This window comes from Artemia sp. Qi Xiang Cuo, chromosome 18 (assembly GCF_049724085.1).
Source record: "Artemia sp. Qi Xiang Cuo chromosome 18, ASM4972408v1, whole genome shotgun sequence".
NCBI lineage: Eukaryota > Metazoa > Arthropoda > Branchiopoda > Anostraca > Artemiidae > Artemia > Artemia sp. Qi Xiang Cuo.
This window is the reverse complement of record NC_142811.1, coordinates 12,044,293-12,060,524: the sequence shown is the minus strand read 5'-3', so window position 1 is coordinate 12,060,524 and position 16,232 is coordinate 12,044,293. Positions and strand designations below refer to the sequence as shown.

Below are 16,232 nucleotides of genomic sequence, written 5' to 3'. Positions count from 1 at the left end.
TTTAAAAACTAAATGTTGCCTTAAATCAAAATTCACTCTGTTAACACTAATTCCAAATAAGGCGTCTCAGCAGTATCCCAAGAACCACTGAGGCTATTATGTTCAAACTTTCGGGGCAAATTCTGCTCTTAATATATAACCAAATCAAAATGGCGTAAGCGTTTCCAAGCTATCAAAGAAATTAAACAGATTTTTTTGCGAATGGTATCAATTTTTCCATTTCAGGTCAACTAGAGGAGGTATTGAAATTAAATTAAACACTACTATTTTTGTCCAGATTTTTAAAAGGGTGTATGTTGTTAAAAATTGCTGAAAATTTTCTCCAGCATACAAATAGCAGGCCAAACTATAAAGTCTTAAATAAACGAAAAGATTTAAAGTATTATTTACTTTTTCCCTGAAAAGACTATTTCAATATAAAAAGAACAGAAATTAATTTTAAAAAAAAATTTTCCACGAAATAAGTTTTTCAAAGAAAAGTAAAGAACTCCATTAAACCAAAAATGAGCAAAAATAAAATCAAATAATCAACAAGCGTGAAACTACCACAAATCAGCATCAATTAATAAATAAAACCCAAAAAGAACAGAAATTGCAATAAATAATCAAGTCAAACTCAAAACGAGCAGAAATTAACATAAGTTGGCCTCAAAACCCCTATGCCTTCCCAAGACCAGAACATAATTTTAACTTTACTAAAAAAAATACAAATGAATGTGCATTGTCAGTTTAATAAACATATACTGATATTTAGTAATCAAAATGTTAATATTATTTGATTTATTAAAGATATAAAAGTAAAAAAATTATATTTTTTCAGTAAAGTGCAAATTTTTTTATGCAAATACTTATGGAAAGTACTTGATTAGATTCATATGTTAGACAAATGCACTTGATTTTTAATTATCAAACAGTTCGTGGTAACAAACTGTAAGTAAGGAGCGACCTGGCTCAATAGTAACTGAAACTCTTAAAAACACAGTTTCGATACCAGTAGATACATCAAAAGAACTGTATCTTTATGCTGATTTTAAATATATAAGCTTCATCAAGTTTAGTTTTACCCATCAAAAGTTAAAAGCCTGGGAAAATGTTCCCTATTTTTGAAAAAAAGGGGTAATACCCTCTAAATGTCATAGAATCCTTATGAAAATTTCACCATCAGATTCAGCGCATCAGAGAACCCTATAGTAGAGGTTTCAAGCTCCTATCTACAAAAATGTGGAATTTTGTGTTGTTTTTTTTTTTTGCCCGAAGAATGATCACAAATGCGTGTTTTTTGTTTTTCTTGTTGTTTTTTTTTTCAGGGGCAATCGTATCGAACCAGTGGACCTAGAGTCTCGGGAGAGGGTCCATTTGAACAGAAATTAAAAGTTCTATGGACTTTCTAATGAAAATGTCACCATCAGATTCAGCGTATCAGAGAGCCCTATTGTAGAGGTTTCAAGCTCCTATCTACAAAAATGGGGAATTTTGTTTTTTTTTCCCAGAAGAATGATCACGAATGCATGTTTTTTGTTTTCTTGTTTTGTTTTTTTTTAGGGGCAACCGTATCGAACCAGTGGACCTAGAGTCTCGGGAGAGGGTTTATTCGAACAGAAATTAAAATTTCTATGGGCTTTATAAGTGACCAAAAAATTGGAGGGCAACTAGGCCCCCTCCCACGCTCATTTTTTCCCAAAGTCACCGGATCAAAATTTTGAGATAGTCATTTTGTTCAACATAGTTGAACAAAATGGCGATCAAAATGAGTTCAAATGGATGAAAATAGTTGATCAACATTAGAATTAGGACAAAAGCTGGCAGGTCGGTTATCAACCTCTCCATGGGTGTCGATCTGGGGAATAATGAGTGAGGCCCCCCTTATATTTGTTTTGCTATCTCCTCCATAATTTTTTGGGAAATGCCTATTTTGGTATTTTACTGAATCATCATTTTTATGGAATTTCATTGGAAAAAATGACCCATCACTAAATTTTAAATGTACTTCATCTCTCACCCTACAGATTCTGAATAGACACACTGTATATCTCTCTGACTAAGCATACAGAAACTGTTCTTGTCTCCTCTTGTATTAAAACTTCATCTACATTATGAGTGCACCCTGTTAGAACTTAAGTTTAATTGACTAAGGTTGACTGCAGGGGCGGATCCAGGAGCTGGTCACACTGCTCTTCCACTGTAATTCGTAGAAAGCTCCACTCTTTACTCCTTCTTATGAAGCTCGTATTTCTTTTAAATCCTTCCTTATAATCTCCTCCTATCCCGTTTGGCAAAACTTGTTTTTTATTCAGTCCCAGATTGCGGGTCAAAAAGTGCAGTTTTTCGCAATATAATATCCTTCATCTGTAAAACAGGGTTAAGCTATCTTAATTCTAAATTCATTATAGCCCTAGATAGTTGGATCGAACCACATTATTCTTTTAAAATTTTATTTTTTCATATTTCATTATTTGAAATACGGCCATTTAAAAAAGTACCTTAAATTATCCTTCGACGATTCGAGTGGAAAATATTTAGGACATTTTCCTCAACTTATCGAAGAGCTCGCATTTCAGACCCATAATAGAGCATTCGAAAATACTCAAAATATACTATTATTTTAGGAAGGTTATTTATATGTTTGATACAGAATAGTAGGATACATTTCAACTTTAATCTTAATCATCGTATTATCAGCACTTTCAAATATGTTTTTTTTATTCATCAAAAGTTTTTCTTCCCTGTTTATTGATAAAATATATTTATCTAATTACCATAATTAATTAATTGCCTTAATTCGCACTTCGGAGCAAATTAAGGTCCATACTGGATCTGTTGTGCTCTAGGTCAATGATGGCAAAAATTCGTCACTGTGTTCGGGCCCAGTGACACACCATCGGAGAGGTCTGCTGGAGATATGCAATTTGAGCCCACTCGGTAGCAGTGGCCACAAGGTAGGTCTGGCCTGTAAAGAACATTCTCAGTGGTATAGAGCTGACACCACCGCACAACAGCAACTTCGGATCGAGTATGAATAAACGATCGAGTAATGAATAAAGAAAAGTAAGAACAGAAATAACACTAAAAAACAAGAAGACCCTACCGCCACTATTAATTATGTTCCCCTTCTCCAATTTTGAAATGTTGTTCCAATACTCATTGCCTTCTTCCATGAGAAGCAGTTTGTGACTGAAATACTGTACCCTAAGATATCTAATTTTATTCTCCTTCCAAAAAGAATTGTTTCTAAAATATTTTTATTCCTATATGTAACAAGCCTAATAGAGCCAGAGAGCTATAAATTATCATTCACCATAATCTCCTTCGCAAAAGAAGCATTTTTGTAATGATTTTCTTTTTTAAGTATTTCATATCTATCAATTAAGTTGATTAATTTTAGTCTAAGGCATTCTGGATAAATATACTAAAAGCTCAGCTGTGCCCTTAATTACTTTCCAAAAACTACAATAATGGAAAGTGTAGGACCGTTTCTTTGGCATTCAGCCAAGTCATCTTCTTTAATTTACTTTTGGGAAGAAAAAGTTGGCTCTTAATTCTTTCTGTCCATCTATTGAGGGATACATCTGGAAGCTCTTAAACTGGTACTCGCTTTTTTGGGACCTTATTGGTCCCTTTCGCTGCATATTTGACGTGATTCAAATATGAACCCGCCCTTGCAAGAAGCGTTTATTCAAAAAACTAATTTTAAGCCCAATTTTTGAGACACGTTAAACCAAATAAATTTAAATAGCTATTTTTTTTCTCTTCAACTTTTGTGAGATGTTTACTTATTTACTTTAGTGCTGTAATCCTCTTGGGACTTTTTTTTTGTAATCCTCTTGGGAAATGAAGGGGTCACTAATTTTGAAATATGTTCTACCAATACTCAATACCTTTGCCGATGACAGGCAGTATTTGACTGAAGTAGTGTACCTTAATGGGGAGGGCCCTGCACACATAATTTCCTTGGTCGAGATCCAAATACGATTATTTTACTGCTAAGCAGACCTAAGGATCCTTATATAATCAATAGCACACTGCATTTTCATCATTTGTATATAACTCTAACAAATAACGACTTTTTTTCATCAAGATTCTCAATTTTTTCTACAAATGTACTGGCTATTTCACCGGCAATTACCCTCACCTGAAAAGAAATAACCAAATAAACTATAAAAATAACTTACAATACAAAATTATCTAATAAAAAATAAATAAAAATAGTAAAAAGTCTCTCCAAAAAGGTTCATTGAAGAGATAGAATTTTTTTTCTTATACTTTCTGTAGTCTTAACAAATTACTAAATTGCTTATAATCATATACTATGTATGTCTAAGAAGCTTGGCTTTTGCTTCACACCAACGAAATTTTTCGATCTGGCCTGTATACTAGAATTAATTTAGGGGGAATGGGGTTTGGCATATAAAGGGGGGATAAATATATACTTTATAGAGTTTTTTTTAATGCCTGCTGGCTAAAGGCAATCACGAAATTAATATATAGCATGTTAAGTAAACCCTGTTTTACTCACGCCTAGGGGATTAACTTGAATCTTTCAGGATTTTCTTTCGGGGGGGGGGGGGTAAACTTTTGTTTCATAAGAGAGGGAACCCATTTTCTCTGGTCCTTGCAAAAAATGTGCACTGCCAGTGGCACCAACTAGGGGGTGATTGTCGGGGATCGGGGCAATTTCAACCCTTCATAATTCCCCTCTGCATTTCAAAAGATTTTGTTTTGGTATTTTCACTGAAAACACCGTTTTGAACATTTAAATTGAAAAAGCAAAGCAAAAAAAAAAAAAATACACACAAGAATTTTTTAAAATGCATTGCATCCCCTACTGTTTATACCTGTCATCCACCATGTTTTTTGGATTGTCCTGAATACAAAGATCGATGTATTGTATAGATAATGTAAATATATTTAGAGACATAGGCAAAAATGCCCCCTTCCTCGCACAAATGCATAGGTAAGATAGTACAAACTTTCATATGGTAGTGAAAAAAGCTGTGGCAGTTTTTAATCTTTTTTTGGCTGTTGTCTTTCCCCAAATGTTTGCACTTTCTCCTGTTATTAAGTCGCTGAGAAACTTCTTTGTTTTCTATTTTGTTCCTGTTGCTATATCCCGTTTATCCCATATTTCACTTAGTCAGGTTCTGCTCGTATCTTAATCTAAAATCCCTTTGAAGTGTTACTTTGCCATTAAATCGATTTACCAAAAGAGTTTATTGCAAATTAACTGGAAAATGTACTTTTTGACAAACACTTTCCTACAAGGAAAATCGTTAACAACAATGACAGTGAAAAATTTCTCAAATGCGTGTTTCGATTCTTATTTGGCATCTGTTCTGTTTACACTGAATATCGATGTCAAGAAGGAGAAGTTTAACAATAACAGTTGAAATTAAAGGTTTAAGTAATTTCGGTTGCTATTGAAACATACGAATATCTTTTTAATATAGGAATTAGGTATTTTTGAAGACCACACTTCCTTTCCATGACGATAAATAAAAGTTCCAATAGGGATTAACTCCTTAGAGTAGACGGTGAAAAAAAAAATAATTGAAGATTACTGGATATTTTGATAATGCATATACAGTGACCCCCATCAGCAAATATGCAGTGTATACTAGCAGATATATACAGAGTATATCTGCTGATAACGGTCATTGTATATATGATGGAAGTATCCAGTAACTTTTTTTTCCAGTGTCTAATAAAATAATGCATCCCTATTTGAACTGTTACTTTTTTTCTATAAGAAGTATGAAAAGTCACTTGCACTGTTAATTATAGACACCCAATTAGAACTTGTGATGTGTGATCTATAAACTATAAGGAAGAGACTGTTACGCGTTAGCAAGAGAAAACTTAAGGCTACTGGAATTTACAGAAGAAAAACATATCATAATTTAACAATCAACAGGGCATCTTCAGCCCAAACGAGGAAAACAAAACATAAAGGGCTAGGCACATGTAGCTGAGAACCGATTTCAGCATCTGTGGACAAACGATAGCGGTAAGAAAAATTTGTTTAAATAAAAATTTATTGCACAAAAGTTTTAAGACAAAAAATCATGGACACAAATAGTCAACTGGAGTTTATCAATAATTGTTTGATTGATCTCAGCATAGTTCTCAGTTCTCAGCTCAGTAGTGGGGGCTTTCACCACAGATACCTCTGGCTGACTATTTACTTGTATCCCTATTTTTAGTGATGATCATGATAAAAATAAGCGCTTATTTTGTAAATCGGCGCCGAAAACTAGACAATTTTTCAAGCTCAAATCGACGCCGATTTCTTTTGAAATCGGCGCTGATTTGGAAATCAGTTCCCGAATCAGCTACGTGTGCCCAGCCCTTAAATGAGGGCAAAGAAAGTCTAATACAATGTCGACTAATAAGGAATAAAGCATATCAAGGTAAAATAAAATTACCAAAAATTTAGAAATAAACTACAAGGAAGAGACTGTTACGCATTCCTAAGAGAAAATTTTAGGAAGGCTACTGGAATTTACAGAAGAAAACATATCATAATTCTACAATCAACAAGACATTCCCAGCACAAACGAAGGGAAAAAACCTCAACCAAGAAGCAATAAAGTCTCTTTTACAATCAAGAAATTACCCAAAGTAAAGTAAAAGCTAGTGAATAATAAGATTCATTTCTATCCGGTCTAGAAATTAAAGCAAAAAAACTAAAATAAAACGACATTTGAAGCTTTTAATTGCTGGTCGGTTTTGCTTTAGATTTTTGTTTAAGGGTTACTAAAAAAGTGTACTTTTGGGCTTTAATGTCCAAATATTAGTATGTTTGAAGTGTTTTTATGCCAAAGTATTCGCATGAAAAGAACTTTTGGATGTTTATTATGACTTAGGAAGTTACTTTTCATCATTAATATCCAAATATGAAAATACTTGGTGAATTTCTTCATTCGTACATTTGGTTTATTGCCCAATTATTAATTTCTTTTGAAAAGTGGGAAAACTTCATTTATGCGTATTTCTCATTACGTTAGGCTCAATATGTTTCTCAAAAGGAGGTTAACCATTAAGAGAGGATTATTATATTGAAACAATTTTAACCCACAAGAAGATTTTAACCCACAGAGCCACAAGAACGAGCTGAAACTCTTCAAATCTAAGCATCATCACGAGCGGAGGATCGAACGAGAAGGACGGACGGTTGTTGCCTGTCTCCCTGAAGACCAAAACAAAATAGTGTAGAACAAATTTCAAGTTTTCTTGAAAAATAAATAAACCCTCTCTCTCCCCCTGGAAAAATTTTGAAGGTCTCACTCTCCCCCACTTTCGGCTTTATCTCCTAAGAATGCAGTGATAGTTTTCTCTCTTACTTAGTGTAATGAATTACTGGCATGGACTTCCCTGAGCTCTGTAAATAGCCATTTAATTTAGAGTCGGGGGATTTAAGTATTTCATGGTCCTTCTTTAGCCTGACCCAAATATTGAAACCTTTTCATATTTTCTAATCGAAACACGGAGTTAGTTAACTTCTTTTTATATTCCACAAGATACTGGTATTAATCTTGATAAGTCAATATCCTTGTTTTTTCTGACGGCTCTGTAGTTATTCTTCTCTAAAGAATTGATTTTGTATACAGGGCTAATAAAGAGGATCCTTTGTCAAGTCGTCGAAGAATATTAATCCTGTCCCGTTATTGTTTTGTCATATTAACATATAAACTGGAAAGAAGAGGAATTTTCTTCTGTTGAAAATCAATCAAAGACAAGAAATCAAAGACTCCACTACGGAAGAGGACCGAGAATTCTCCTAGCACAGATGAAAAAGAAAGGACCAAAGTAGTTTCCAAAGATGGAGGGGGAAGACCTATGGAAAACATTATAAAATAGCATTTATTTTTTGAAAAATGTTCCCTTATGGAATTTATTTCATGACATTGCTATACCTTTGAGGGGTTCATCGTCACTTGTACTTCTTAAATGAGAAGTTATCTGGGTAAATGGGCTCTCAAGGACCTTGAGCGAACTTTGCATTTGCTTCCGGATGAAAAGAGCGTTTTTCCTAAATACGCAGTATCAAAACGTCCGTTATTTGTAGTAATGTAATACTTGTCACATTATACCTTATTTCAGCGAAGACAGAATAAGCCTGCCTTTTTACAACTTGATTGATTTTAATGCCTCTTATCCGAAATTTTAAGTCAACAAAAATAGCTAAAATCTAAATTTCATTTGATTGGTTATTCGTTGGAAATTTTAAGCCAATAAAGAATAAAAGCTTCGGAGTCACAAAATCCCTTGCAAGCAGTCAATGTATTTCTCTGTGGTTTTATTTACCTAACTCTGTTTTACCAAATTTCTAAAAATTTGGTACCCTAGACTGGAAAACTACTAGACAGTGGATGTCAAAAACACCTTACTGAGTTTTTAATTGGACTCTAGGTCCATTTCTGAAAGTTCTATTAATCTAGCTCAACAAACCTCCGAGATAGTGAAAAGCCCCTAAACTGAAGATGTACTAGAAATAGAAATCCAGTGTCTGAACGAAAAGCCTTAACACCAAGCAGAGAAAGAATACAAAATATGCCATTTAATTTGATCACATATACCTCCATCTCTGTAATCAGCTATTATAGGTTGATTTGACTAATTGATTGGTTTGATGTATTTATTTATTAATAATCTTAAGAGTACTATTACTTGAATGCCAAAGATGAAAAGGATGTGCAATAATACAACAAAGTGTCTTACAAGACCTGATTAATATTCTCCAATTAATAAGTCCTAATTCAGTAAAAAACGAGCAAAGTTCCGACTCAGTACAGCAACAATCCTAGTCCTGAAACTACATATACAAGCTGTATTCGAGCAAAAGAATTTTGCAGCATTGTTGTGGAATGGATCGAGGAGGGGGGGGTAGAGAATGATAAAAAGGAGAAAGCCTTAAATTAGGATTGTATATTAAAATGTAAATATTCACGCAAATACGCCCACAAAAAGTCTTGCGAGGGAGGATGGGCCTTTAAAAATTTTCCAGGGGGAGAAGGAGGGAGGGTTTGGTTTTCCAGAGAAGCTCAAATTTAGTTCAAATGCTTTATATTTTTTATATTTTTGTACACTCTGGTCTCTAAGAAGCAGGGGGGTACATCTATGTATCTCTCCACATGAACACTTTTATGTTGATAGGATGATGTTTTTAATCAAAGAGTTTAAGCCTATCCTCAAGTCAATGAGTCTAATCCCCTTTTAATTGCAATAAAGTAAGAGGTTTAGCAGTAATATCAAATGCCTGAAATTTTGATGATGTTTGCATAAATGTTGTTTTAGGGATCAACGAAAGGGGAGAGAGCTCTACACTCTCCTTGAAATTGTTATTCAAAAGCTTTGTAATAAAAGTTGTACTTGTCTATTATATAAAACACACTCGAAAAGTAACCTTCTCTGACAATTAAATATGATGAAAATGGAATACTTTATTAGCTAAATTGTGAAGGTCATTTGTGAATTATTAAATTGGGAGCTTTGGTGTTGGCTGACCATCTCAAAGACAAAGAAAAGTTCATTATTAATGCGATTCTTGACCTAGCTCATTTTAGTTCATTATTAACGCGATTCTTGAGGACACGAGTTAGTTTGCTTTGACTAGTGATAGAATATAGTGTCTCAGCATGGATGTTCAAATTAGGATTTTGGATTTGTAAAGGACCGAAGAACAGGCAATTAGATTTTTCCAGGATAAGGGGTCGTTGCCAAAAACAAAAGAGTGAGTCAGTGGACACACAATGACTTTGAACTCTTACAAGAAGCAACATTTTTGGAAGTGTAACACTAGGGTTCCGCATGTGGGGTTCCACAAAGTGAAGGAACAAACGGCACCGAGGTACATCCCGCCATCATTTACATTCAGGACATTTCTACGTTCTGGGAGCATATTTCCAAGTTGTAGTTTTCACTATTTTGCTAATAAAGTATTCTGTTTCTTTTTTTTTCATTAGCATTAACCAAACTTCACTTCTCGAGTGTGTTTTGTATAATAGACAAGTACCATAAAAGTTAACGAGAAAGTGACATAACCCAATTTCAGATTTACTGAAGACTAATGGACAGGCCTAGTGATTTATCACTATTTCGAGTGATTTTTTATATTGCCTAAAAAATTCCATAAATCACTAGATTATTGAAGAAAATCACTACATCAACCAAAAAATCATTAAAATCTAGTGATTTTTTTCATCGGCTGGCAGCTCAGCTAATGTGAATAAAAGAGTGCTTTCAGACATAATTTTGCCAATTAGACCAAACAAGGTAAATGACAATCTTAATTAAGTTTTAACTTGAAAACTAGCCGTTCCACAATATTCAAATCAGCGTCTGTTTAATTGGATAAAAACACTTCCATATGGCGGAACTCATTTTGGAGGGTAGATTAGAGCTATGAGTCCCTAAGATTTTTACTTCTAGATATATAATTAACTCTTTCATTAAAGTTATAAAATACATCATTTATTTGGAGCCTTCTTAAATATTCTAGGATTTCCTTTAATTCGTAAAATCAGGGTTTTGTTGCTATCGTGGAGATGCTATCAAAGGGATGAAGCTGTACACAACTGTGACACAAAGCACATTGCCTTTCGAGTTAAATTTGCTTCCTGTTTTCCATTCCATCTTATTACTCTTATTATCTTCCATCTTATATATTATATCTTATTATCTACTCGTTATGATCATTATCTGATAAATATGAATTAGAATTATCTCAACATGACAATCGTTTAAGGATCTTACTTTAGTATTGACTTTCGTTGGTAATTCGTGACTAGAAATAGGAATTCATTCTCTTTGTACCAAAGAATGCCGTTAGCGGTGGGTCAAATAAGTTCCTTTAGGAAATCCCCTTTCTTTCAATCCCTGTCCGCTTTATATAGCTTTTTCTCTTAAGGAAAAACCTTGTTGATAGCTGAATCCGATTCAGTTGCTTTCGTGTAAAGCTTCGGATAGGGTGTTCTATTTCTTCAGTGAAGTGATGACAGTTGACTTACTCAGTCGTGTTGAAAAGGACGTTGAAAGCAGTTGTTTGTGCTAAATACTTTATCTGAATAAGCAAGATACTTTCAACTTTTATAATCCCTTCAAATCAGCTTATGTAGGTAAACACATTCATAATTTGCTAGCAAAAATCGACAAAGGAGAAACCTAGGTGATACATAATGTCGTGAATGGGGCTTAGAAGCTATTATCATTTTTTTTAAATGATAATATACTCATAAAATTTTAAAAGTTTAGTTATGTTTTTCTAGTTATACGGCAATGGAATTTTCTGTTTTAATATAATCAATGAAATTAAAATCAATTTAATTCGTCCTTTATGATAGAGATTTATTAGTGAATTTTGAATGAAACAAATGTGGCTAGTTGGTAATTGCATGATTTTTTCTTATCGATTTCCTTCATTCCATGATTTATACTTCAAAACATTTAATTTGAAAATTTCATGATTTGAAGCAAATCCACATCTATTCTTGCCTTATTCCTTTACTTGAAAAGTCTTACTTTATTAAAAATTCAAATTTTCCTTTTTTTACACAAATTTTTTGTATTTTTGAACCTTAGAAGCTTATGGCCATATATACAGTTAATCATAAATGTACTAAAGAGGGGAAATAGGAAGGGCATATCACCTCAAAATTGGGTTAATCGACCCATTTTAAGAACAGAAAATCCTAAACAGTAATCGGCGTCTTTATTTTTCATTCTTTAAAGGAAAAAGGATAATTCTAGTTACAAGAGAAATTATAATATGTAAGCAATCCACACTTCTTAAAAAAAGAGGAAAGTTCCTCAAAAGCCGAATATCTTGCAGACATAGTTATCATCCTCAATCTTAGTAGATTAGATAATACGACAAATTTACTATCCTTTAGCTAACAGCAGAGCCTGTGGGACCAAGGGTATAAAAAATGAAGAGCTTACTCTCTTGTGAAGATTGAAGAAAACTATTTTCGTTTAACCAAACTAGATATAGTGTTTTTGCTTTTTTAAATAATATTGAATTTTCCCATATAAGTTATTGTTTCTGCAATAAGAGGGGATCTCTTATACTTGTTTATTTGCTAATTTTTGACGGGAATCAGAAGATGTACTGTCCCATCCGACAACAAAAGATCTTAAAATGACTTCCAACGACCGCTTTGATCTACTGGCTTCATTTTCACCTGCAATATTCACCCAGTCTTTATCCCATCTTCAAAAAAGTATCCCCGCCAAGGCTCTAGATCTTCCAGAACTTTTTGTCAGAGGTTCTTCTTTCGCCCTCTTGTTTGCGCACAAACTGTTCGCTTCAGTTTATATCCGTCCACTATACACTATATGCCCAATAAAGCGAGGATAGGTTAAACCCATATTCATCTGTATGTTTATCCAATTCATCTGCTTCACCTTTCATGGAATATTCTCAAAAACATGGGTCTAAAAAGCACTTTCTTTTAGGTCTTAGTTACCCTTCCATCTCGACCCGTGTTTCTTAAATTCACGTTTAATGTTCTAAACACATGGTTTGATCATCCTTGACCGGTTCATCCCAGATAAGGTGTACTCTTTCCATCCATACCCAATGGTTGGAGGAGGAATATACAAAATTTTTGTATAGTCTGTGTTTTCATGATTTTCAAGGGAATTCGTTCAAAGAAATATCCGTTATATGAGATGCAGCCCATATGTGCAGCCTCTTTTTTAAAGAAGCTGTCAACTCGCGGCACCATATTACAGGCTCAAGCCAAAAATTGCGTAGAACGAAGAAATGTTCAGGGGTACCCCCCTCTCCTTCTAAGAACATTTAGGTATAGATATCCAATTTTTGGTGCTTCAAAACAACCCTCCCCCTTACCACATCCAGAGAAAGATGCACTGACCCTCCACGGTGGATATCCAGTGTAAATGGAAGTTGAAGTTGAAAATTCAAACATAGGAAGAATGGTATCTAAGAGATTGTGGGAATTATGCTACTTTTTCCTTTAATATTTGCGTTTTATTCCCCCTTTTTAAGGGGAAAACTATCTATTCCAGGTTTTTTTGCGCAAAAAAGTTGAATTCTGATTTTCTAAAGTTAGACAAGCCCAAGTCTTCAGATTTTGTGTGATCCTTTTTTTTGTCCAATTATGCAGCACGATAAGCCAAATATCCATAATATTAGAGATTCTAACCTAACCATACCACTTAGGGTTTTTCAGGTGGCACAAATAAGCCTTTTGAGGAATTTTGGCGAATATTGATTTTGGGTTTAAGTGTTAGGTATTTGGGAATAAATTCAATCGTTAAATGGTTCTATGACACATATTTTTTATCCTATTCCGACTTTACAGCAGATAGGGAGAACCTACATGGAATATTGAGATTTTTGATCAAATTTGAAAAACATTAGTTTTGGGATTGTGATAGGTGGTCTGGGGTCATAAATTAAGCTATTGTTATTCAATACTTCCTCTCAGCTTGAATGTATCTAGCCATTAACACTGTAATCTTAGTACACCTAATGAACTAAACGTTATATTGGATTGAAGATACAAGCAATAACATAAATTAGACGTATCAATCTGTGCCTTGACTAAAATATGCAACGATCAGCAAGTGTAAATTCGTCAGATTCAGGATTCGAAGAGCCACTTATTATTCGTCATTTCTTTTCAAGGCCACAAGAGTACTACGGTGGCCTTAATAGAAGGCTTAGTGGTTTTGAGTAAGTATCTATTCAACTATTTATTTGCGTATGGTTCTTAATTAGTGTTAATTTATCGTGGTTAAATCATTGCCTGCAGCTTAGTAAAGTGCAAGCCACAGTTTATAGTAACCAAGAGTTTAAAATGCGTTTTGAAAAAAAAACTGTCTAGTGAGAAAATCTTTCATTCACAGGTTACCCATGAATAATAATTATTCGTACTTGTACATTAAAACTAAACCAGCGCTATAGACTGTACAAGGAAACACTAATGGAAACATGTCAAATGGGTATTTGCAATAGATAAATTGATCGCAAAGCGTGGTTTCTCATTGAGTTTACAATAATTAAAATGTTATTTTTTGGGGTTTAGGGGAGGGGAAGGGAACTAGGTTAGGTTAGGTTACGTATTTAGTATATGCTATGCTTACCCCCCCCCCCTTAATGTGTAAATATATAGCCCAAATTTGTTTCTAAACTATTATATATTCATCCTATTTTATTTTATTTCACTAGTATTAACCAAACTTGACTTCTTTCGTGTATAGCGCTGGTTTAGTTATAATGCACAAGTATTTAACTATTATATAGGCTGTCTTAGCAGTAAAATTTAATTGCAAAAACTCATTTCAAGAAGTTTGAGAAAGAACTTGAAAATCCCCCACAATGGTGGCAGATTAGAAAAAAAATGTATCATTGGTATTGAGATTGCCGTGGTCGAGAACCCTAAGCTGGGGTTACCCCCCCCCTTTTGAAAAACAAAGATAATTGCCATTTTTGGATGATTGGGAGTGATCTATCTTTTCTTTTCGCCAATGCCAGCAGGCGACCGTACTTTATTGATATACTTTTTGGAATGCCGTTGAATAAGTAAACAAAATTTGCATAAAAATTTACTTTTCTTTTGCTAAATGGATGTCTCTAAATTTGGTTATGACGTAATATACAAATTAACTTACCTAACTAACTTCTATATTCGTATATTTTTCTTCTGGCAAAAAATACAAAGTCGGAGATTTTTGCAGATATGAGCTTGAAACCTATGTAATAGTGTCTTCTGATACGCTAAATCTGACGTTGTGATTTTCATTAAAATTCTTTCACTTGTAGGGGATGTTTCCCCCCTTTTAAAAAATCGGGTAAATTTTCTCAGGCTCGTAGCCTTTGATGAGTAATACTAAACTTAATAAAATTTATTTATTTAGAATCAGCATTATAAACACATTCTTTAGATTCCGTTTTTTAAAGTTTCGATTACTATTGAGCGGTATCGCTTGTTTTTTTTTTATTGGTTTCTTTTATTACGTATGTGTTACGTATGTGTTTCGTATTACGTATATGAGGGGGTTCTCCCCTTAGTCAATACCACGCTCTTTACGTTAAAAGTTAAAAAAAAATTTAATTCACAAACCCCTGAATCACAAAGGCCATTTAATTAGAATAGATAGCTATTTTGAAAGAAACTAAAAAACTGTAGCGTAAAGAGCGAGGTATTGACTTGGGGTAGAACCCCTCACATATGTTATAATTTCTGTTTGTTTTAAGTTCTAATGTTGCTTCTTACTTTCAGTTGAAAAAATTTGTTTTTTTTTTATTTAATTTCTGATCGTTTTTTAAATAATGCTTAGAAATCCGGCGCCCCCTTCATAGAAATGTCCCTTACCCCAAAGAAACATCCTCCACGGAAAGATTCTCCAGAGTAACCTTCTCCTCTAGGCCCCCCCTCCAGAAAAAAAATCCTTCCTGAAAATGTCTGTATACTTCCCATAACCAATAAATAATTCTGGCAAGTCCGGCGCCCCCTTCATGGCAATTTCCCTTCCCCCATGAAAACTTCCTTCATGGACAGATCCTCCAACATAACAGGGCACAAGAACTTTTAATTTCAGTTCCATTGATCCCTCCCACGATATTCTAAGACCACTGGTTCAATACGATCACGCCTGGAAAAAAAAAAAAAAAAAAAAAAAAAAAAAAAACACGCATCCGTGATCTTTCTTCTGGCAAAAAATGGAAAATTCCCCAATTTTGTAAATAGGAGCTTGAAACCTCTACAGCAGGGTTCTCGGATACGCTGAATATGTTGGTGGGTTTTTCATTAAGTTTCTATAGCTTTTAGGGGTCTTTCCCCCTTTTTTTGAAAATCAGCCAAATTTTCTCAGGCCCGTAACTTTTGATGGGTAGCACTAAACTTAATAAAAAATATATATTTGAAATCAGCATTGAAATGTGATTGTTTTGATGTATCTATTGGTATCAAAAGCCCGTTTTCTAGAGTTTCGGTTACCATAGAGCCGGGTCGCTCCTTACTTACAGTTCGTTACCACGAACTGTTTGATTTATCTCTATTTGAACTTTTTATTTATCTTTCATGGCTGCGTTACATTATATGTAATTTCTTATAAAGATTGTCTTGTATTATTACAAGGGATATTAGAAAACATATTATTAAGATACTGTAAAAGATATTAACAAAATTATAATTCATTGTAAAAAAAAGTTTAGGGGTAAATATAGTCTAATCCCTTAGTATAATTATTAGACTCTAAACATCCTA

The 16,232-nt window shown here is 33.8% G+C and overlaps 1 protein-coding gene across 1 annotated transcript in view; it reads left to right on the top strand.

Moving 5' to 3' along the window:
• LOC148941207 (uncharacterized) overlaps window positions 1-16,232 on the top strand; it is a 324,029-nt gene that overhangs the window by 224,626 nt on the left and 83,171 nt on the right. The window lies entirely within an intron of this gene.